At 48.9% G+C, this 24,245-nt stretch overlaps 2 protein-coding genes and 1 pseudogene across 43 annotated transcripts in view; 2 read left to right on the forward strand and 1 right to left on the reverse strand.

Annotated features, from left to right (window-relative positions):
• The window catches only part of NDUFA6 (NADH:ubiquinone oxidoreductase subunit A6), a 321,526-nt gene that overhangs the window by 130,672 nt on the left and 166,609 nt on the right, over window positions 1-24,245 (forward strand). Inside the window, exon 1 of one of the 40 annotated variants that reach the window (XM_050806079.1) lies at window positions 482-485. The exons of 35 other annotated variants lie outside the window; for them this stretch is intronic. The gene's annotated coding sequence lies outside the window, so the exon portion shown is untranslated. Of the gene's footprint in view, window positions 1-481; window positions 486-3,348; window positions 3,353-10,115; window positions 10,120-10,573; window positions 10,578-15,611; window positions 15,616-24,245 lie in introns of those variants that run through there. 4 more of the 40 variants (XM_050806074.1, XM_050806051.1, XM_050806071.1 and 1 more) reach the window with 4 other exon arrangements.
• The window catches only part of TCF20 (transcription factor 20), a 185,598-nt gene that overhangs the window by 62,452 nt on the left and 98,901 nt on the right, over window positions 1-24,245 (forward strand). Inside the window, exon 1 of one of the 3 annotated variants that reach the window (XM_050805803.1) lies at window positions 9,386-9,706. The exons of 1 other annotated variant lie outside the window; for it this stretch is intronic. The gene's annotated coding sequence lies outside the window, so the exon portion shown is untranslated. Of the gene's footprint in view, window positions 1-9,385; window positions 9,707-24,245 lie in introns of those variants that run through there. One more of the 3 variants, XM_050805800.1, reaches the window with a different exon arrangement.
• Window positions 5,632-24,245, reverse strand: part of LOC126964033 (nascent polypeptide-associated complex subunit alpha, muscle-specific form-like) — a 40,772-nt pseudogene continuing 22,158 nt past the window's right edge.

Genomic DNA, 24,245 nt, shown 5'->3' on the forward strand with positions numbered 1-24,245 from the left:
CCCACAGATAAGTGACCTCTTGCCTAGCTTTCCCATTTCTCCTCCTGTCCCCGCTAGTAACTCACCTGGTCTGGGCTGGGGAACCGAGAGGGCCCAGCCCAGTAGCAGCTCCCCAGAGGGCGCGTGAGCCCATAGACACCACCCCCCATCCCCTGTGAGGAGCACCTGGGGAGGTGTCTACGGGGCTGGGGAGCCACATCCAGCCCACACCTGGCTTTGTGAGCCTGATTGCCATGGAGTCCCCCAGTGGCTCATTCACTCTCCCTCCTCCCCTCAGCAGAAGCTTTGGGATTCAACAGGTGCGGCTTACTCCTTGCTCCGCTGTGGCTGTTGGGTGACTGCAGGCACCACACCTCCCTGAGCCTGTCTGCTCACGGGGTGAATGATCCCACATCATGGGGCGCCTGAGGCTGGAATGACGGCAACTTCACTTAGAGGCATGGTCACTGATTGAGCCCTGTGTGCCTGCAGCCTTCGGTGGGGGGGGGTGATGTTAATGTCCCCATTCTATAGGTGAAAAGGCTGAGGCTACAGGACCTTAGGGAGCTTGCTGTAGGTCACATCGCCCTCTGTCCTTCCTTTCTTATATTTATTGAGATGTAGTCGCTCTGTTGCCCAGGCTAGAGTGCAGCAGCACAATCCCTGCTCACTGCAACCTTCACCTCCCAGGTTCAAGTGATTCTCCAGCCTCAGCCTCCCAAGTAGCTGGGATTACAGGCGCGTGCCACAGGCTCGGCTAATTTTTTGTATTTATAGTAGAGATGGGGGTTCACCATGTTGGCCAGGCTGGTCTCGAACTCCTGACCTCAGGTGATCCACCCGCCTCAGCCTCCCAAAGTGCTGGGATTACAGGTGTGAGCCACCGCACCCGGTCCTTCCTTTCTTTTTAACACCCACCTACTACCAAGAAGGCACGGAGGCAGATGATGCTGGGAGCCCGTCTAAGGCAGGACGGGTAAAGGAAGCCTAGAGAGCCCTAGGGGAGGAGGCTGGGGAGGCACAAAACTTGTAAAGGGGTGGTTACCATGCATGTCTGTCATTATTTGCCCACAGAAGGATATACTGATCATGGGAATGATGGTGGTCAGGTGGGCAGGGGAAGGGGTGCCCTGCGCCATCATGGCTCCTGAAGAAGATACAGTTGTGGTTCCCTCTTCCCAAGATGTTTCTGCTCACCTTTGCTCAGGACATGAGGTTGCTTAAGGGCAATGTGTGGGTTCAGAGCCGGCCTCTGCACTCACCTGCATTAGATCTCAGGCTAATTATTTATTGCTCTGAGCCTCAGTGTCCATGCCTGTATATGGGATGGTCACTGTACTCACAGTGTTGTGAGGATGGTGTGGGTGAACGCAGGTAATGCACTTAGCACCATGCCCAGCTGGTGGGCGAGCTCTAGGAACGTTCTCTGTTGTCATCCTCTTGAATCAGCCTTGCCTCTCCTGAGCATTCCCTCAGCACCTGCTATAAGTCAGCGCCAAGCCCAGGGAGCCTCCTCCTGTGCCCTGGGCTAAGCCGCCAGCCTCGGGGCCTGGGAGCTGAGCGTCTGGATCTGCCGTGCAGGGGGAACAGCCTCTGAGAATTGGTGTGTTGGCTCCCACTGCTGGCGTGACAGACATCCTGAGGAAATATGTCACTTTACAGTAGTTTTCAAAGAAATGTCTAGAAAGCTCTATTAACCCTATGGGGGCCATTCATAGCCTGGACTTTTGTTAGGTCCTAGTCTGAGTTTTGTTTTGATTTGCTGAGGACCCGCCCTCTCCTGGGCCTCAGTTTCCTCATCTGTAAAGCAGTAGCTACCCAGCTCAGAGGGCTGCCTATGTCAGATGAGACTGCTCCTGTGAAACATGCTTTGTAACCTCGAGAGCACCTTACAGAGCTTTCGGTTCTGTTTCTGGTCATTCACCTGACGGCTATGGGCAGATGCCTGGGCAGGGTCATACTGTGTGCCCAGGCTGGGTGTGCGCAGCAGTGGGATGCCAGCTTGGCTCTCAAGGGCTCCCTGAGTTGTGGCCTCGCTAAAACCCTTGAACTTTGTAATTTCTAGAGAATGTGGAAGGCTTCACAGGCAGCCTTGCTCCTTCACAGGGAAATGCTGATAAGCATCTTGCCTGGTCACTGGTTTATCCCACGTATGTTTTTGGAGCAGCTCCTTGTGCTGGGCACTGGCCTGGCTGATGGGGATGAAGCTGAAGACCAGAGGTCAGCCTTGCCTTTGAGAGCTTGGTCTAGGAGGAGGGATATGGAAACTCACATTCAAAACCCTGATGACTGAGGTTCAGGGTGACATGACACAGGGCCTGCACTTCTCAGAAGAGGCTCAGCCACAGGGCAGGATCGCGTCTAAATGCATATTGGCTTGTGTCCTCTGCTCAGAATCCTTCATCATCTCCTCTTTTTGCCCAGGGATAAAGTCGCAAAGCCTTGTGGCCTGTACTGTCCTGCTCCAGCTACATCTCCAGCTTTCTCATTTCACTTAAATTACCCTGCAGGCCCTGGTGCCCTTCCTGGAAGTCTACCTGCTCCCTCCTACCACAGGGCCTTTGCCCATGCCATGCCCTCTGCCTGGAGCTCTCCTCCAACTTCACCATGTGGTTACTTCCTATTTCAGGTCTCAGCTCAAATGTCCTAGATCCCCAAGGCTCAGGGTCCCTGTTGTACACCTGCTGTGCTCCTGTCACACTTTCTTACTAATTTGTATCATGGCTGTTATCAGATGATTATGTGATGATTCTTTTTCTAACCGCTGCATGGCACCATAAGCTTCATGACCACAGGGACCCTTGGGATCAATGCTTGCCATAAGGGCTATCAATGTTTGTTGAATGAGTAAGTGTTAAGGTAAGAGTGTGGAGGAGGTGGCATTTGAGTAAGACTTGAAAGAGGGTATAATTTCAATCTGTAGGGAGGAGGGAAGGGCATTCCTGCTGCAGGGAGCAGAAAGGCACAGGACAGGAAGCCAGCTTGTCTAGTTAGGCGGAGAGGCAGAATGAGACCTGGGAGAGGTCTGGAGAAGCAAGCCAGGGCTTTGTATTCCAGGCTGATAGGAATAAACTTGAATGATGAAGCCACTCGACCCACTGACAGACTTCTGAGCCGGGGGAGCAAAGTCAAAACTGGCTTTGGATAACTGTAATGAATCCGCCACTGGGATGGGTGGGCAGGGCAAAGTGGCTCCAGTTAAGAGGACCAGTTAAGATTTGGAGAATCCACGGCTCCTGCTGCTTTCTGCTCCCCTGGAATCAAATGTTGATTTGGCAGTTATCCCCGAGAGCTTGCAGGGAGATGCAGGGCAGTGATGAGGAACCTCACACGGCGTGGCTGCTTCCAGAAGACAATCGCCTTGGTGGCGGGGCAGCTATTCCCGAGTCACTAGAGGGAGAGACGGAGTTGATTGAGCATTGGCATCTGCGTTTCTTGGCTTTTCCTGTTGAGAAGGCAGCATCCAGCTCTGCATCCCTGCACCTGTGTCCTGGTGCCTTCTATTAATAAGTGGTCCAGGAATCTTGATGCTGAAGGACCAATCTGTGGCAGAAGATGAGCAGAAACATTTCTGTCAAATGCCCAGCAAACAAGACTTCGTGCCTCTGTGGGGAGCCAGCAGATAAGAGTCAGGACTCTCGAGGACCTGAGGACAAATCCCAGCACCATCACTTAGCAGCTGTGCACCTTCAGGCATCTTCTAAGTGACTCTGGGCTTTCATGTCTTAAGCGGTGAAAATGGAGGCTGCCCTGGTGCCATGAAGGCTAAGGTTAAGTGACATATATGGATCCCCAAGCACGGGGAACACTGGAGGCTCAGGAAGTAGTGGCTGTTATCATGGCTGCGTTTTTCTCCATGGTTTGAATTCTTAGCAGGAAGCTTGGGTTTCAGGCTTAAAAATGAAGAGCATGTCAACAAAACAGGATGGAACAAAGTCTTTTCCCAGCATGCCTCAGCATGTGGCACTGCCTTCCCGTGGAGCCCAGACAATGATATGGCTAAAAGTCTTGAGCTTTCAGGCAGAAATAATCCCAAAGGAAAGGAACTTCCTTATTGTCATCTTGTGACAAAGCGACGCAGGGGCCCTGCAGCCCGTCAGATTCAGCTCTGCCCCCTCCAAGCTGCTCTGTGCTTCAGTTTCCTCATCTGCAAAATGAGGCAAGAACAGTACCCACTTTATAGGGTTGTTGTAAGGATTAAGCAAGTTACTGCAGGAAAAGCGCTTAGAGCATGCCTTTGTCACTGCGACTGTCAGATCATTTCATATTCAGGTTAACTCTTTGTAGTCCCAAGTAACTCTGTAGGGGCTTTGGAGAGAAGTCTGAGTTCAAGTCTTAGCCTCTTCCTAGCTGTGTGACCTGGGCAAGTCTCTTAACCTCTGTGTGACCCATTTCCTGCTCTGTACAATGAACAGGACAATCCCTGCCTCACGGGTTTGTTGTGAGGAGTGAATGGGATCCCTCAGGTAAGGGCGAGGACCCCCTGAGGCAGGCAGCTCACTTGGCCCCTCCCAGCCCAGTTTACAGCTGAAGGAATTGGATGATTTAAAGACACACACTGGTGAGACCAGGCTGGCCCCAGCTCCGTGACCGGCCCAGTGAGAGTCCAGCCACTAGGGGCAGTGAGTGCCGGGCAGGTGGGTGTGATCTGTGCGCCCGGGGCTGCACGGGCTTCCCGTTTCTTGGCCTCTCCTCAGGTGTCGGCTCTCTGCTCACCTGTGGGGACGATGTGTCAGTCGATTCACAGCAGCTGCTGCTTGTTGGCCAGACCGTGGTCTTCCCAGCGTGGGGTCTGAGAGTCTGAGGCCCCCCACCTGCCCCAGCTGCCCAGTGTCCAGTGCTTAATATATGACTGTGGGAGAGGCTGGTGCTGCCCACGCCATCCTCTTACATTCTTTCCCTATTTTGGCCTGCAGACTTTTGGTCCCACTGACTGTCTTTCCAGTGTTTGCTGAGTGCTGGGAAGCCTGGTGGTTAAGAGTGCAGCCTCTGAAGACCTGGGTTCAAATACCAGCTCAGCCTCTTCCAAGCTGTGTGACTTGGGATAAGTTAAACTCTTTGCACCTCCGTAGCCCCATCTGTAAAACAGGAGTGATAACAGTACCAAACTCATTAGACTGCTGCAAATATGAAGAACTGGGATGACAAAGGGAAATCTGCATAGTGCCTGGTTCATAGTAAGCCTGGATTCCTCTGGGTTGTATCATCCTCACTAACATCATTTTAATGGACATGGTGCCCTACCCTGCACAGGATGCCGGAGACCCGAGAGAAGCAGAGGTGTCTCTGCCCTGCATATGCTCACAGTCCAGGGGGAGAGATAGATGCATCCCAGATTAGGATGCCACACTTCTATCCTGGAGGGCAAGGTGAGGGGCAAACCTGGAGAGCAGAAGTTTATGTGGGACCCCGTGAAACAAATCCATGCCAAACATGTCAATGCTACAAGGCCCTGCAGGATCCCACCCTTGCCCAACTCCGCAGCTTCATCTTTTTCCCCTGCACTGGGCACAGTCCTCCTGGGCACAGCGGGTGGCTCTCGCCCATACCCCTACGTCTCGGTATTCTTTGGTCCTCTGTTTTGAAGCCCTCCCTACCACCATAGCTTTAGAGCCTCCTCTGACCTTGCACCAGAAAGAACTGTTCTGAGCCCCCATGCTCCCTCCATGTGGGCTCAGAGACTTGCACAAAGCAGGGGCTCCTGTGGAATGAGGGCACAGAATGAGGGCGTGCCCACAGAGGCTCTCCACCCCTGCTGTTTGTGCACTCTCAGTATCCTTGTGCTTTGCTAGGGGACAGTGCGTGGCTTGGGGACAGGCACAGCAGGAGGCTGTGGGGAGTTTCCCGCTCTGTTAGCCAGAGGCTTTTGTAGGTTGCCTCCTGGAAGACTGCAGATGAAGCCCTGAGCTTGTGAGCAGGAATTCCAGGCCTCCCTCTTGGTGTGACTGAGTTAGCAGGCGGCCCCTCCCAAGAGGAAGGAGAGCTGGAGCTTGGTTAAGGATAAAGGTGAGGGCTGTGTGTCTGCTCACCAGAGCTGGCAAGTGAGGAAGGACATCCGCCTGCTCTGAAGGCACCCCGGCTCACTTTGCGCAAGTCACTGATCTGCCGAGCAGGGCCAGTCTCCTCAATCAATCCACGCTGACAGATGGTAGTGGAATCAGTGACCTAGAGGCAGAAGGCTCCATTTGTAATCCTGGAGTGGCCCAGGCGCCTGGAGGAGGGCAGAGGAGTTTGTAATAAAAGGAGTGATACAGTGTTTCCAAAAGCCATCTTTGAGCCAGAGGAAGAGGCAAAGGATTAATTTTGTTTATAGAATTGATACACTGATTCAGTTCAATGAATAATTTTTGAATGGACTGGGTCAGGAGAGAGGGGGAAGAATCTGGTCTACTGTTTTTTTGTTTGTTTTTTACTGTTCCTTCCTTAAAGAGCTCCCAGTGTGGTAGGAAAAACAGGATCCATGCATTTGAGACAATGAGAGAACAACAGAAAACACTAATGTGATTTCAGAGGAAGGGGCTCTCAGTTATTGAGTGCCTGCCACCCTTCAATCTTGGGCAGCAATTTAACTCTTTGAGCCTCAGTCTACTCAAGTGTCCTATTGTGTCCATATAGAACATGCAGCTAGTGTTAACAGTGCCTGGTACCACACTGAATTTTTTTTTTTTTTTTTTGAGACAGAGTTTTGCTCTTGTCGCCCAGCCTGGAGTGCAATGGCGCAATCTCAGCTCACTGCAACCTTTGCCTCCCACGTTCAGGCGATTCTGCTGCCTCAGCCTCCCAAGTAGCTGGGATTACAGGCACCCACCACCACACCCGGCTAATTTTTGTATTTTTAGTAGAGACAAGGTTTCACCATGTTGGCCAGGCTGGTCTTGAACTCCTGACCTCAGGTGATCCACCCGCCTCGGCCTCCCAAAGTGCTGGGATTATAGGCGTTAGCCAATGTGCCCAGCCTATGCAGCTCTCTTGAGAGTCCCACAACACCTTATGAGTGAGGTAATTAAAAAAAAAAATTTATTTTTCTTTTAAGTAAATACAGATGGGGGGGAGTCTCACTGTGCTGCCCAGGTTGGTCTTGAACTCCTGGCCTCAAGCAATCCTCATACCTCAGCTTCCCAAAGTGCTGGGATTATAGGTGTGAGCCACCACACCCGGTCCAGTGACATAATATTATCTTCATTTTATAGCTGAGGAAACCAAAGGGGGAAGTGACTTGTCCAAGGCCACACAGTGCAAGAGTAACCTACGTCTTCCTATTGCCTATGATGCCCATATACGTTCTTTTTCCAAATGGTACCAAAAGAGAAAGCGGCAGGCTTTCAGGGATAAAGAGGCCCAGCTGGCCTGGTCCTAGGACTGGGGAAGTTTCCAGGTGGAGGTCATCAGGGCAATGTTCTGGCAGGGTCTGAAAGGGCAGGGAGGGGGCTGCATGGTTATAAGAGGCAGGAGCTGACAAGAGCCTGGACTCCGGTTACCCGTCTGCATTCTTTATTCCTTCCCTTTCGAATGAGGCTCTGCAACAGATTGTCACCATCCCCAGGGCCCTGCATCTGAGACGAAAGTGAGCTTACGAGGAAGGGAAAGAATGGAGGAATGATGGGGCAGGCGACTCTAAGGAAAAGCGATTCACCTTTCTTCATGAATTCTCTCAAGAAATTGAGGGTGCCCCCAACACCGGTCTTCAGGAAGCTCCCCTGCATTCTCCTATTTTTGTCCAGAAAACACAGCCCTGTGCTGAGCGCCTCTTCCACCTTTCCCTTTACAGCCCTGACCCCAGGAGAAGCCAGGTACTGGTCTTTTAAGTCCTGAGGCCTGAGAATTTGAAAATGAAACTCAGAAGAACAATGGGAACAATCAAAGGGCAGGGCCTCGTGGCTTGTTCAGCTCTGCCCCGGAAGAGCCTGGCATGCAGGAGGTGTTGGGGAATCAAGTCCCCAGGAATAGTCCTGACCTGCTTTGGAGCCAGCCCCCACTATGGGAGACTGGACAGAAGCCAGAAGAAATCACTGTCTTCTCCAAGGACATGTTCCTGCCAAGGGGCCCAGGACTGCCTCGGGCCTTTCTGGGACCCTGGGACCCTCCTTGGATAGCCTGAGAAAAGGCTAAGCATTAACACCTCTGGCTAGGTGGGGTGAAAGGTCAAAAAGTAAAACCAGGCCCGCTGGGGAGCTGTGTACCTCAAATATATGGAAATCTGGGTTCCAGACCACCCTTGGTTCCTGTCAATCCCCATCTGCTGCTGGAAGCACTTTTCCAATCCCAACTGACTTGCAGGTTGGGTTGCTTCAGGAGAGGAAGCCACATACTCCCCTAACATCTAGGACAGACGGGAGCCTAATTTAGAATCGGCAATTTTAGCCAACATTAGGGACATCTAATCCAAACTTTCCTCACCCACAGGAAACTGAGGACCAAAGTGGGAAGAAAATTTGGCCAGGTCAAAGGTCAGGGGCAGGATCACAAATTCTCAACGTATCCTACCCTTGCTGGCCTTGTCACTTTTGATGGCCCTGGGGGGCGCCAACATCTACACCGTAGTTGCTCTACAATTGCGATTTTCTTTATAAAGAAGTCAAGCCCTTTCTTTGCTCTAGAAACACATCAGGTTTGCAAAGGAAGGCTGGGAACAGGCTGAGGCCTTGGCACCGCAAATCCTCTGCCTTATCGGCAAATTAATTCGGGACCCTGGGCGCTGTCAGCCTGGCATTGCAGCTTTTTAATGCAGCAGAAGGCAACTGGAGCGTCCATTTTACAGGTGAGGTATGTGGGCCTCCCTCCTCGCGTTTTCCGCGGTGGAAACTGAGGCTCTGAAAGGACCCAAGCCGTTCCTCCACGGACACCCGGCGCCCATGGGCGGGGACTGCCAGGGACCCAGGCGGGACCAGCTAGGCCTTGGGCTGGCCCCGGTCCAGAGGGCTATTGGTGGGCAGGAGCCGCCCCCACGCCCTCCCCGACTAAACAGGTCACCGAGAGGAGGCCGGGCCCTTGCCCGCGGGCTTCCCGGGCCGCGAGAGGCGCAATTCTGGCATTGGAGGCTCCAGGGAACTCCAGAAATCCAGAGAGATTCCGGGCCACCAACTCCCCAGAAAGTTGGCTCGCGGCCACCCCCAAGACGGCCCTGAGGCGCGGGCCAAGATGGCACTGGGCGGGCGGCGTACTGCGCCCAGCGGCCGCGGAGGAGAACCTCGCGCGACCCGGCCGTGGGGTAGGGGGTCTTCGCTGCCCCTGCCCGGCGCGCGCCGGCCTCGACGCCGCCGCACGCGGGTGGGCACGCGCGCGCCCGGCCCCGCCCCCAGCGCCCCGCCCCCGCCGCGCGCCCCCGCCCCGCCGCGCGCCCGCCCGCCCGCCCGCGCGCCGCGGCCCAGAGCCTCCCCATTGGCCGCACGCCGTCACCTGACGCTCTGTTATTTCCTGTGTGTTGGGAGAATGGAGAGAAAAAACCCCGAGCCGAGCCGCCTTCGGCCCCTGCGAGGCGGCCGCGGCCTCCGCCAGGGGAGCCCGCCCTGAGGCGCGCCCGACCGGGGAGCGAGCGCGCGGGCCGGAGCGAGCCTCGAGGGGCCGCGGCCCCGGCCCGCCCCGCCGCCGGCCCGGGCGCCCGAGCTGGAGGCGGCGGAGCCACCCCCACCCCCACCCCCACCCCGCGCAGCGCCGCTCGCCGTCGCCACCGCTCCCTCCCCTCCCGCCCCCGGCGGAGGCCGAGGGACTGGGCGGGGGGCTCCAGCAGGTAACCGCCGCCCGGGCGTGAGGGGCAAGGAGAGGGTCGGGCCTGAGGGATTGGGGCCGGGCCGGGGTGTCCGGCCTGGGGGGCTGGGAGCAGAGGTCCTGGCAGGACCCAACCTGGGAGTGCTGAGCCTCCTGGACTCCAAGCCAGGGCTTGAGGTGCTGAGGGGAGTGTTGCTGCCCGGCCCGACACGAGAGTGCGGGCAGGGGCCCGGGCCAGGCCTGGCGTCAGAGGGCTGAGGTGTCTCGGGCCGGCCCGGGGATCCGGCTGAGCTTGGGCGCCGGTGCTCGCCGGAGGGTGCGGAGGGAAGGTACCTGCTCGTCGCGCGAGGCCTTGGGTGCAAAGGCGACGAGTGTGAGCGGGCGGCGTCGGGGAGTCAGCGCCGCCTGCCTCGGGGCCCCTGGCAGCCCCGGGGGCACGGGCCGCGCTCGCCTCTTGGCTGCGGGCTGGAGGCGAGGCCAGCGGGGCTGGGCTGGACTCTGGGCGGGAGGGCGCCGCGCTGGGGCGTCCGGGAGGGCAGGGGCCCGTTTACTGCCATGTGAACACCTGAAGCCATGTGGACGCGGCTGCTTCTCGCCTGTTGGGGGCGGAGGGCAGGTACCGGCGGGCTGGGACCAAGGTCCCGGCGCAGGACACACTTCCTGTGTGGGGCGGCCTCTCCTCCCGCGCCGCGGGGAACAGGGCGGGGTGTGCGAGCCGGGGTCTCTGGGCGAGGGAGCGCTCGTTTGGGTACCTGAGGCTCTCGTCCCTTTTTCGGGGGAACGTGGTGGTTTGAAGGAGCGTGGCCAATCGGGCCGATTGCTCTCAGGCTGCGGCAGGAGGTGCACTGTCCCCTGGGCGCCGGAATGGGAGTGGAATTTAGTGAGTTGGGGGGCGGTGCCGAGGAGCGGCTGTCTTCCTCTGCTTGTGGGTGGGATTATTGTCGGTTTCTGTGGTTGCGGATACCAATACGGTCTGCTGATACCTTTAGTCGGACGTTAGGGGTCAGGTCAAAATTAGGATTTTCTCCTTTTCCTTTTTTCCCTCGAAGATTAGATGTTTCTGGTAACTGCTGTAAAATGGATGGAATTTTCGAGCTATTATCGAACAGGCTGATCTTTGAATGATAATTGGACCCTTATGTTAACAGCCTCAGTGAAGAGTTTTATACAGCATCTTCCGTGGGGTAGCTGTTTGATGGGTGGGGTAACTTCACTGAATTCCGACCTAGGAGACCAGGAATCTGCTTACAGCTTTGACGCCAAATAAACTGCAGCCCAGGGCAAGTTACTTACCCTCGTAATTTCCTCATCTGTTAAGTGAGGATACCCAGGTCAGACAGTACAGGGGTTTGTGGTTTTGCTTTTTTATCTCTCATTTTGTGCTCTGTTTTAGCCATAGGCAACTTTTCTGAGAAATGCAGACTGTACTTTAGCTGGCTTTTAAAAGCCTGTTTTTTAGCTTCCAGCCTCTGCCTTCAACAGAGCATAAAACTTGGTCAGGGTATACTCTTTTTTGAAATCCCACTTGCTGTTCGGTGCTTCAGAACGGAAAGTGTGTTATTCTGACCTGGGTGGAATGCATCTTACATATTTTTTGTCTTTGTGAAAGAAGTTATCAGAAATACTTCAGAGAATATTTGTCTACTTGGGAAATGTGTGGATAACATGTGATTGGGTCTGTGTATGTTGGCTCAGAGGAGTTCCAAGAGCTTTCTATGCAGGGGATTGTGGAGGATCCGGATCTTATTAAAGTTCTTCAAAGGACATTTGACATTTGGCTAACGGTTGAAATTTCCAGCCAGCTTCAGCATTCGTCAGAGTAGGGGGACGAAGTAGAATGCCATAACATCTCCTGTGAAATGGTATGCTAGTGGAATTAACTGTCACCTCAGGGTGCACTAATTATTTGCCTCCCCCAACTTACTCCTTACTGGTAGCCAATGCTCTGCAGATGCTGAAGAACTGCAATTAGTTTCACTGATTTTATGGTGTGTGAAGGCCTTAGGCCATGCTTTTGACCGGCAAGTATTTCTATACCAATCTCAGAATTTTTGTCTTAAATTTCTAGAACTGTGCTGCTTGGCCGGATATGTGCCCAATATGGGTACAATATGGCTTTCTCAGATCACTTTTTATTTTTATATATATATATTTTTTAAGTAAATCCCCTTTTATTTATTTATTTATTTATTTTGAGACAGTGTGGTGTTCTATCGCCCAGGCTGGAGTGCAGTGGCGCAATCTCGGTTCACTGCAGCCTCCGCCTCCCTGGTTCAGGTGATTCTTCTGCCTCAGCCTCCTGAGTAGCTGGGATTAGAGGTGCACACCACCACACCCAGCTAATTTTTGTATTTTAAGTAGAGGCAGCATTTCGCCATGTTAGCCAGGCTAGTCTCGAACTCCTGACCTCAGGTGATCCGCCCACCTTAGCCTCCCAAAGTGCTGGGATTACAGGTGTGAGCCACTGCGCCCGGCCTGTATCACTTTTCGATTCAATCTCTTTGAACAGTTTCTAAAAGGATCCCAGCATAGGGGCAGAGTGTTTATACTATTGACTTTGGAGATGGTTTGGTAGTAATTTTCTTGTGTGTTACCATCAGGCCTGTCACAAGTAAACACTTTAGTGTTTGTTTTGTTTTTTGAGACAGAGTCTTGCTCTGTCGCCCAGGCTGGAGTGTAGTAGCACTATCTCAGCTCCCTGCAACCTCCGCCTCCTGGGTTCAAGCGATTCTCCCGCCTCAGCCACCCGAATAGCTGGGACTACAGGTGCGCACCTCCGTGCCCAGCTAATTTTTGTATTTTAGAGATGGGATTTCACCATGCTGGGCAGGATGGTCTGGATCTCTTGACCTCGTGATCCACCCGCCTCAGCCCCCCAAAGTGCTGGGATTACAGGTGTGAGCCACCGTGCCCAGCCCACGAGTAGACACTTTTATATAGCCACACAGATTATTTGGAATTTTCCAGAATAAACAATTTGTTAGGATTTGAATTATGACCTTGTGTTCAGTGTGGTGTTTAAAAAACTCTGATTATTCAAATTGGTTTTGTTTTTTCTGTTACTGTTGTTTTGAGACGGAGTCTAGCTCTTGTTGCCTAGCCGGGAGTGCAGTGGCGCGATCTCGGCTCACTGCAACCTCTACCTCCTGGGTTCAGACGATTCTCCTGCCTCAGCCACCCAAGTAGCTAGAAATACAGGCATGCACCACCTCGCCTGGCTAATTTTGTATTTTTAGTAGAGACCGGATTTCTCTATGTTGGTCAGGCTGGTCTCGAACTCGACCTCAGGTGATCCGCCTGCCTCGGCCTCCCAGAGTGCTGGGATTACAGGCGTGAGCCACTGCTCCTGGCCTATTAAATTGTAAGCAGTTATCACACTCACATGTATGTTACACTTGTCTTATAACTTACAAGGGAAAATATTGTTATAAAATTTTCATTCAACAAAGTAATTTGTATGTATTTATGTGAGAGAAGGTTGCCAAAATTAGTAAGATATCCGGAGACGTGGCTTTTAGGTTCCATAACCTAGTAGTGGTATACTTTTTTTTTGAGATGGAGTCTCTCTCTGTTACCCAGGCTGGAGTGCAGTGGCACAGTCTCCGCTCACTTGCAAACTTCTGTTTCTAGGCTTGAGCGATTCCGCTGCCTCAGTCTCCCGAATAGATGGGATTACAGACTCCTGCCACCATGCCTGGCTATTTTTTTGTATTTTTAGTAGTGACGGGGTTTTGACATGTTGGCCAGGCTAGTCTCAAACTCCTGACCTCAGGTGAGGTCAGGAGGTCATTCCCCTGCCTCAGCCTCCCAAAGTGCTGGGGTTACAGGTGTGAGCACCTGCCCAACTTTTTAAAAATCTATAAGATAAAATGGAATGTAATTGAAATGATCACATTTACTTGGAGTTGGACTTTTTCTCATGAGTCCAACCTAAGTAGAAAAAATGCTGGCATTTGTATAAAAAACAAGCCTTTGTGCTAGACTCTGTCCAAGGCATTTTAAATTGTATTACAACATCCACCCAGCTGACCTTAGAGGTAGACCATCTTTCCCTGAGAGGTGGCAGAGCTAGTGAGGGTCAAGGCTTAGATATAACCCTCCCCCTCTTGGCTCCAGAGCCTGTACTGTACTAGGTTTTTTGCCTGCTCAAGGCACAGATCAGTCAGTGGTAAGTGTGGCCCTGGAATCCATATCTTCTTGCTGTGCCTCGCTTTTTAATTTAATTTAATTTAATTTTTTTTTTTTGAGACGGAGTCTCGCTTTGTCGCCCAGGCTGCAGTGCAGTGGCACCATCTCGGCTCACTGCAAGCTCCACCTCCCGGGTTCACGCCATTCTCCTGCCTCAGCCTCCGAGTAGCTGGGACTACAGGCGCGCACCACCACGCCCAGCTAATTTTTTGTGTTTTTAGTAGAGACGGGGTTTCACTGTGTTAGCCAGGATGGTCTCAATCTCCTGACCTCGTGATCCGCCCGCCTTGGCCTCCTAAAGTGCTGGGATTACAGGCGTGAGCCCCCGCGCCCGGCTATTTTATTTTTTTATTTTAAAGCTATGATGAATCCGAAATCTAGATTCAGGTGAAATACTGGAAAGGGTGGTTTTTGAGACTGCTTATGCTTTTGTGATCCCCTGGGAGTTTCCTAAACTTTTACCTTGCCCATACTTGGTCATTTTTGCCAGTGTACGTGAGATTTAATCTATGAAAAATTTCTCTTTTCCTACTTCATTCTGTCCTGAGGTGAAAACTGTGGTATCAGCTTAAAGAGTAACATAATACATAAAGGGCTGTCTCTCTTCCTGACTAGTTTACAATGCACTAGAATCATTTTGTAGGGTGACTGCTCTCACTCAGTTTGACCAGTTGGGACTCAAAAGATATATTTACCAAAGACAGTTCTTTCCCCAGTATATGCCTTAAGCCTTCTTACTCATGGGGACTTTGTGTTCAAGGCACCTTAGTACTCATTCATTCTGTCTGGGGCTTTGACTCTACTGTCTTCATTTTCTTTTTGTGGAGGTAAAAAAGTAACAAGATAAAGCAAAACAATAAAACTATTGGAGTTAAAGCCGTACATGAAAGTGATACGTTTGAAATACAGTAAGCCTGGGCAACATAGTAAGACCTGGTCTCTGCAAAATAAAAAAACCAGATGTGGTGGGTGCCTTTAGTCCCAACTGTTCAGTAGGCTGAGGTGTGAGGATCATTTGAACCTGAGAGGTTGAGGCTACGGTGGACCATGTTGTTGCCATTGCACTCCAGTCTGGGAGACAGAGCAAGACCCTGTCCAAAAAAAAAGAAATAGAATACAGTATACTGAAATCAAGGTATTTATAGTTAGAGCATAATTTGGTCACATTGCACTGAATAGTTTTTGATTATTGGTTAGGCTGTTGAAAGTCCTTTAATACCCTTGATACATGTGGTATGGGTGAAAAGGGTCTCATGGCGATAAACACAATCAGTACTTTCTGTGTAAGAGCAATGTTTGCTTTGTGGGTAATATGCATGACCCAACAGGAAGATGAACTAGAACGTGAGTTAGCTGGTATATCCGTGACTTATTTATTATCTGGTGCTTCATAGTGGGGAATTAAGAAAGAAAACTACTAGGGGAAATACCATTATTGCAGTATGCGTATGTAAGCTGTTCTATAGGAAAGAGTAGAAATTCACTGGAACATTTGATATCAGTCTGATTGGAAGATGGTTTCCATGTTTGAACATCATGTCCCTGAATGTGAATTAAGGTCCGCGCGTGTGTGTGCGCTAATTTTCGTTAACAAGTATTTACAGGCATTCTCAGCATGGGAAGTGCGATGGTGGACAAGAAAGAGCCTACTCTGGAGACAGACTGTAAACAGTAAATAAAAATGTCAGGTGATGATAATAGCGGTGAAGAAAATAAGAAAACAATGTGAAATAACTCAGGGGGTGTTACTTTAGAGTGGTCACAAAGATACTCCCTGTTCTGAAGCCTTTTCTGCCAGTAGGGCAGTTGAACTTGATCTGTGGGCTGGATGGAAATGACATTAAACAAAGTAAATAATTTGTTTTAGCCCTGAGCATCTTGAGAAGTTAATCCAAAGGATGGAAGTGGGCTGGTTGAAGTGTTCCCTCTGTTTATATCTTTATGCTCTGTGAATAGGGACCTGGCTCAAAAGAGCTTAAGGGAGATCATTAGTGGTACCTTGTAAAGACTAAGAAAGAGGAGTGCTGGCTGCTTTTTTTTTTTAATCATCCTGATTAAAAATGTAGAGATGCATTATAATATTGGTGAGTGTTAGACAGTGTAGGGAACATTTCTCTGGTTGTGTCTATTGCCCTCCGCTCCCCTACTTTAGATCTAGACCTGTAGTTGTGTTCATGTTTCTTTGTTGGGAATCCTCTATTTGGATAGGGGGCTGGGGATGTCAAGGCAAGCAAAGAAAGCTCTAAGCAGAGGCTCTGGCAAGGGAGGGAACCATGCAGATCACACAGGCTTTGTTAACCATAGCCAGGAGGGTTCATCCTCTCAGTCTTTCCCAGCCAGCTGGCATCCAGCGTGCCTTCTCCCACCCCCTTTCCATACTCTCTGGTGATAGAATTTTAGAGCTAGAAGACACCTAAGAAATTGTCTAGTCTAACCCTTTGGCTTTACAACTCAGGAAGATGCCAAGAAGCTGGTAATTTACCCAAAGTTATGCGGCTTTATACTGACAGAATCAAGGGTAGGACCTGTTCTTTGCCATCTGTGCCCCATGCTCTTACCAGCATAGTTGACGGTGGCTCTTGAGTGGAAAAAGGAAGCTCCTGGGTGTTAATGTACTCAGGAAAAAGCGTATATAGTTCCAATCTTAAGATATCAAGGGGAGACAGTACACATCAGTCTTGAAAGCAGAGACAAGATTGTACTACTGTTAATTTTCACAAAGATATGTAGTGTTGGCTTCTTAGGCCTCATTGGTTTCTCTCATCCTAATTATGCCTTGGTCCAAAATAGGTGACATAGAGAAACTTCCTTTGCCATGATCAGAATTAGTTCATTTAGAGTGAGGCCTTTTAGATGTAGGGTGAAACTCCTGATAGGTGGCTATAATGGGTTTCTAGAATTGAAAAAGAGTTAAGGCTCCAGCGGTTGTAAGTTCTTTTACCTCCAGACCTCAGTTTCAGAGAAGCCAGATTTCATTGCTGCATTTAGAAGTGCCCTAAGGATGAAGCTCTACTTTGAAAGTCTGGAGAATGTTCACTGTGCTTGGCAAGAATAGGGATTCTTGAGAAGTCAAGCAGGGAAGTACTTCCCTGGGCATTTCCCTGACTTAGTGCTGTGGGAGACCAATTATGTGAGGACAGATTTTGTATCCCTTTGGCAGTGATGTGAGAGGATACTATTGCTGCAGAAAGTCCACGTGATGGAAGGCAGCAGAGCGTGTGAAGGAGGATGTGCAGCCTCATCCTGGCTCCATCACTTGCTATCAGTGACTTCGGGCATTTTGCCTGAGCTGTAGTTTCCTCATCTGTGCAATGGAGATATATCTTCTTTTGGGCTGTTGGGGGAAGGAACTAAAATAGGAAAAGTATATGGTGAAGTGGACTGCCTGCAGGTGGCACTTAGAATGGTAGCTGTCCATTAAACCATCAGTCTGTGTTGTGCTATGTACTAAGACACTGGACTAGAGCAGGGCTGGTCCCTGCCAATTCTGTTGATTTTATGTCCTCAAATATTGGCCTAGTAGATAGTAGAGAAGGGCAATTAAATAGGGGTATCAAAAGTGTTCTCATAAGGGGAATAGAAGGTGCTGTACCAGGTGTGTGACCTTGACTTGAAAGATCACTAGAGGGTTCTCAGAGCAGGACCATGTATTTCCTCATCAGCCTGCTGAATTCAGTGTCTCTTCCCACCTCTGGTTGTTCATCCTCTTCCGCTTGACTGTTAGTATTCTCCAGACCCTCTTTTTTCAGTGTCCTGTCTCCCTTGCTGATCTCTGGTATCCCCAGGCTTTTGTGTTTGTTTATAAGCTGATGATCCCCACATTGACATCGTCAGCTAGATGTCTTCTAGCGCCTTCAACTCCTGCTCGACACAGCGGCTTGACCATCTCACTGGTATCGTGAGCTTCTTAAGTCCAAAACTGAACACTTATTCCTCGCAAACTCTTTGTCCTACATTTGTCCCCCAGTCCATAAGTGGCTCTACCATTTACCCAGTTTCTCAAATCAGATTCCTCCTTTTCTCTCACCACCCTCTACCTCTAAATCTATCACCGAGTTACTGTCAGTGCTACTTCCGTAAGATAAATTCTTTCATCTGTATTGCCACTACTCTCTTCACCTCTTACCTGGAACATGATGACGGCCGCTTCGTTTCTGCTCCTGTCTCTATTCCACTTCACCCAGAACGGCCAAGAGTCGTGTGTCTGCTTAAAATCTTTTAATGGTTTCCTATAGCACTTAGATTCCAAACTCCTCCACATGGTTCACAAGGGCCAGAATGATCTGGCTTCCACCTGTCTCTGACCCTCCTGCTGCTTTTGCTCACAGCCCTCCAGTCACATTCACTTTTTTTTTTAGGCCCCGGAAGGTGGCAAGCTTTTTCCTATCTCTGGAACCTTTTGCGAGACGGAGTCTTGCTCTGTCGCCAAGGCTGCAGTGCAGTGGCCCAATCTTGGCTCACTGCAACCTCTGCCTCCCAGGTTCAAGTGATTCTCCTGCCTCAGCCTCCCGAGTAGCTGGGATTACAGGTGCCCGCCACCAGGCCAAGCTAATTTTTGTATTTTTAGTAGAGACAGTGTTTCACCATGTTGGCCAGGCTGGTCTTGAACTCCTGACCTCGTGATCTGCCCACCACGGCCTCCCAAAGTGCTGGGATTACAGGTGTGAACCACCATCTGGAACTTTTTAATATACTGTTTCCTCTGTCCGTAGCACTCTGGCAAGGCTAGCCTTTTTCTCATCCTTCAGGGTATTTGTTGAATGAATAGGAGGCAGCAAAGGGGATGGGGCAAGGAGGAAAGTGTCCTCTGAGTGTATCTACAAAGGTCTAAAAAAAAAAAAAAAAAAGATGTAGAATGAAATATGTTTGAAGAACTGAAAGACTGTGAGTTTGGTTGTGGCATAGGTAAGAATTATTTAAGCAAAACACGTAGGACTCAGGCAGCTGGAACTTGAATGCACTGCTGATGGGAGTATAAAATGATGCAACCACTTTGGAAAACTGGCAGTTTCTCAAAAAGTTGAACATGTATCTGCCCTGTGACCCAGCAGTTTAATTTCTAGGTATTTATCCAAGAGAAATGAAAATGTCCACAAATAAGACTTATATGAGAATATTGATAGCCAAATGATAACCAAAACTAAACAGTCTGGATGTCCATCAGTGAGACAGTGGATAACAAGTCATCATGTTCATGCAATGGAAGACCACAAACAATAAAAAGGAACAAACTACAGATGCGTGTAATAAGGATTAATCTCACAAATATTATGCTCAGTGAAAAACCAAACAAAAACATACGTAATGGGTGATCCCACTTAACAGCATTCCAGAATGAGCAGAACTTATTTGTGAACTAGATTTCAGGTTGGTCTTGCTTCTTGGGTAGAAAGGGATTGACTAGGAGAAGATGTGAGGGAACTTTTTAGAGTATGAAAATGGTTAGGTCTTGATAGGCACTCATCAAAACTGATTAAATCGTATGCTGTATGTGATTTAACTGTAAAAATCACCTGTAACCTGCAGCCAGAAACAACCCAGGAACTGTTCTTGATTCCTTTTCCCCCTCACTCTCAATATCTAATTGCCCAGCAGCCTCTGTTCACGTTATATTCAAAACATACCCTGAGTTTGGGCCAGTTGTGGTGGCTCACATCTGTAATCCTAGCACTTTGGGAGGCTAAGGCAGGTGGATTGCTTGAGCCCAGGAGTTTTAGAAAGGCCTGGTCTACGCAGTGAGACCCTGTCTCTAAAATGTTTTTAAGTTAACCAGGCATGGTGATGTTCATCTGTGGTCTCAGCTACTTGGGAGGCTGAGGTGGGAGTATTGCATCAGCCAGCTGTGATTGTGCCACACAAAAACCATATGCATATATGTGTCTTATGAATTTGTTCCCTCTCATCTCAAGAACCATACCTTCTTATCTGAACTGTATTATTAGTTTCCTGTTTTTCCTACCCCCTATTTTTACCTTCCTCCCAAACCATTTTTTCCACTTATCAGCTAAAGTGATCTCTTAAAAATTCAAATTAGATTATGTCAATTGCCTTCCTAAAATGCTCCAGTGGTTTTTCATTGCTTTCATGGTGGTCAGCAGGGTCCTATCTAACCTTTGTCTCCCTCTGAACCCGTTTGACCTGGTCTCCTTGCTCCCTAAGCTATGGGTTTGTTGGCCTTCCCTGTTTCTTGAACTCCTCAAGCTTATTTCTACCTTGGCTCCTCCCTCTGTCTGGAACACTTTGCTTCTCAAATCTTTGACTTGTTTCTGTTTGTCATTCAGGTTCAACTTAAATGTAACCTCTGAGAGGTTTTCTCTGACCCTTCCTGTCTAAAGTAGTGCCCCATTGCATCACCCTGCCTTGTTTTGTTCATAGCTTTTATTATAGTCTGAATCTATCTATTCTTTAAAACTTTTTAAAATTAATTTATTTATTTTTAAAATATAGAGACAAGGGTCTCACTTTGCCCAGGCTCGTCTTGAACTCGGCTTCAAGCGATCCTTCTGGGATTACAGGCATGAGCCTCCATGAACAGCCTGAATTTATCTTGTCCTTTTGTTTACCTCCCTCTTCCTCTCAGGATTAAGCGTGCCTCCTTCACTGCTATATAGGCAGCAGTATTTGATACACAGTGGGCCAGATGTGTTAAGTGACGTTATTGAGGACAGTGGTGTTAGGATGAGAGCTGTTGAAGGTAGACTTGGTGAGGGAGGAGGTGCCAAGGAGAGGCAAGACTTCTTTTGGGAAACTAGGTGATGGCATTGCCATTCATTGAATTAGAAAACAACTGAGGAAGCGAAGTTTGGAATAGGGTATAAAGTGATGAACTTGGTTTTGAATGTAAGTTTGAGATGCTTGTAAGGCATCACGTGTTTGAGCACAGATCTGCCATTTAGGAGAAGGAACTGGCCTAAAGATTAAGACTTGGAGGTTTGCATATGTATCATAATTCCAGCGTAGGAGTACATGAGATTGCCCTTAGTGGTAGATGAAGAAGGTGAATATGTGGAGAAGTTGTTTCTACCTTGTTTCCTAAGTGATGGGCATATCCTGCTAGTATTAGAGACTTAGCTTGGGTCTCAGCCCCTAACAGGTTTCGTAGTTTCAGAACCCCCCAGGGAGTTATGTTATTCTTGCTAACAAAGACAAGTGCTCACGGGCCCAGAACAGAAACTGAGAAAAGTGAAAAATTAAGGGAGCATGTTGGCTCTTAAATAACAGCAGGGCTGCAACCAGATAAGCTGGAGGAAACTCCAGAGAGCATGGAACCAGGGAAGAGTTTTTCATGTCAGAGGCAGTAGACAAGTTTACTGAGAAATGTCAGTTGGGTGGAGAGGGAGGCAGGCTTCTGGGGAGTGATAACTGAAGCTAGATTATCATGTGTTGATGAGAAAGGTGAAGCGAAGACAGTAAATTGGGAGTCAGACCTTCCTAAAGTTTGGCTGTTGGAGAAAAGTAAAATACAGATGCAGGGAGAATCTGGGATTAAGAGAAGAACTCTTTTATGTGTTTTTTTTTTAATATAAATACTTCTTATGGAGTTATGTCCTGATAAACCCATCCATCCTAAGTCAAAAGTATATTTAATACACCTAGCCTACTGAATGTCATAGCCTAGCCTAGACTTAGATGTGCTCACAACACCTACATTAGCCTATAATTGGGCAAAATCATCTAACACAAAGCCGATTTTATTTTATTTATTTATTTATTTATTTTTTTGAGACAGAGTCTTGCTCTGTTGCCCAGGCTGGAGCGCAGTGGCCGGATCTCGGCTCACTGCAAGCTCCGCCTCCCGGGTTTACGCCATTCTCCTGCCTCAGCCTCCCGAGTAGCTGGGACTACAGGCGCCCGCCACCTCGCCTGGCTAGTTTTTTGTATTTTTTAGTAGAGACGGGGTTTCACCGTGTTAGCCAGGATGGTCTCGATCTCCTGACCTCGTGATCCGCCCGTCTCGGCCTCCCAAAGTGCTGGGATTACAGGCTTGAGCCACCGCGCCCGGCCACCACAAAGCCGATTTTATAATGAAAGTGTTGAATTTATTGAATACTAAACTGAAAAAGTGAGAAGCAGAATAGTTGTGTGGGTACTCAAAGTAGGGTTCCTACTGAATGCTTGTCACTTTCGCACCATCCTGAAGTGAAAATCCTAAGTATATGAGAAACCAGAGCATGCGTAAATCCTGATGAGGAGCCAGCACACAGGATGGTGTTGAAGATGCAGGAGACTGAGAGGAAGTTGGATTGAGGACTTTCCTGGGGAACTCAGAACCCAGTGTGATCCCCTGTGATTGGCGTTGGGTAGTAAGAATATCCTTCTCCCAGAAGAGAGCAGAGGTGCGAGCAGAGGTGTGTGGGTGAGAAGCAGGCTGCACACAGGGCAGGAATGTAAGGAATACTCTTTGCACACTGAAAATCCTCTGCCTAGGGAGGAGGAGGGGGTGTGGAGAGTTGGAGAATTCAAGAAAGCATGGAAGATTTTAAGAAACTTCCCTGCCAAGCAGATAGAGCTAAGGAAACAATAATTGTAAGGGCAAAGTAAGAAAGTAGTTAAGATGAGCTTTCTACTTCTTGGGATTTTAGAGAAACTGGTCAGACCTTTATAATTCTTTGTCTAGTTTTGGATTCCAGTGATTTGGACACAACTTTTTGTGCCTTGTGTCTGGCAGTTCCACTGTTCCCCATACACTTCTGCCAATCCCATTTATTAGACCAGTGACTTGTAAATTATTTCAGAGCCCTCACATGTTATTAAAAAATATGTATGTAGCACTAGCTGTGTAGGTAGGTGGCAGTGTAGTAAGTGTTATATCAAAACAGAATAAGATGGGAGTAAGCGGGGGGGCACTCTCATCTCTTCCGTGCTGGGCTCTCCCAAGTCTGCAGAGGCATTTTGGGGCACAGGTGGCCTGGCTGGGGTAGAAATGAGAGTCATCCTCTTCCCAACTCCAGCCAGAGCAACTCATCATCTCTCTTATCTTTTGGGTATATCAACATAAGATTTTTGCTGAAAAAAGACTTGCAGAATATTTTCAAACACCACTTCACTAGGCTATAAGGCCCTTATAGTCAGGGCTGTGTTTTGCTTTTATAGCCCCATCGTCTGCATTGTTGCCTGTCAGTGCATTGAGTATGAATGTACCATTTTGCCTCTGAGCCTCTGCTCTCTAATACTTCTCCCTCCTCCCCATCTCTAGCCATATATTACAGTTAAAATAAAATGTGTCTGTTTCATCACAAATTTGTATATTCTTAGGTGATCGCCATGCCTTATTAATCGATGTCTTTATGTCCTGTTCACATAATTCTATTAAAGTAATGTTGAATTTGGATTTGTTGTAGAAAACTTGCAAGGCTCTTCTAAGAGTAACTAAAATCAGAAAAGAATAGGGGAAAAAAATCCAGAGAAAATACAAGCAGGAAAACCATTGCAGACAGGGTCAGATGGAATATTAGCAGTTTAGGTGACAAACCCAGAGAACCACCTGCCCTGTAAGGAATGCTCGGTATTTCTCCTGGAGGGTTTTATTTTAATTTTTGAGACAGGGTCTTGTGCTGTCACCTAGGCTGGAGTGTGGTGACATGATCATGGCTCGCTGCAGCCTTGAGTTCCTGGGCTCAAATGATATTCCTGCCTCAGCCTCCTATCTGGGACTATAGGCGCATGCCACCACACCCTGCTCATTTTATTTTCTTTTGTAGAGATCTGGGTCTTGCTTTGTTGACCAAGGTCTGATTTTGAACTCCTGGCCTCAAGCAATCTTCCCCCTAGGCCTCCCAAAGTGCTGGGATTACAGGCGTGAGTCACTGTGCCTGGCCCTTGGAGAATTTTAGAACAATAAAATAGAATTGTTACTCCATGGCAGAAGTACAGAGAACATGCCTGCCAGATTCCAGCCAGAAATAAACGCAACATACAGTCAGTGTAAATGAACCTGAACAGATTTACCAGTACCTGCACATTAGTAGACAGATGTAAATGAAAAGGTACACTATGCATTGAACTTAATGCTACTTTTTTGGGTTTTTTTCCTAATAGATGTGAGTTTAAATATAGCAGGAATAGGATTTTCATCTTCTCTTGTTGAAGTCTTTGTGGAAGTGGATTTAAGTTCTAGCATATTCAGTAGGAGAAATTTGAGCTGGAATGAAGGACATCACAGCCTGCATAATTTGTTAAATGTCTCTTTAAAAAAAAAAAAAAAACAAAAAACTTTGCTATGTTGGCTAGCATATGTGCTGAAAGTTGGCTTCCCCTAAAGATAAGGGACACAGGCCAAATGAAGCCTATGGGAATGAAACACATCAGAGAAAATAAAAGAAAAAAGGAAAATTTTTGTTCAGCCAAGATTGCTAAGTAGTTGCCATGCTAGG

This window comes from Macaca thibetana, chromosome 10 (assembly GCF_024542745.1).
Source record: "Macaca thibetana thibetana isolate TM-01 chromosome 10, ASM2454274v1, whole genome shotgun sequence".
Lineage (NCBI taxonomy): Eukaryota > Metazoa > Chordata > Mammalia > Primates > Cercopithecidae > Macaca > Macaca thibetana.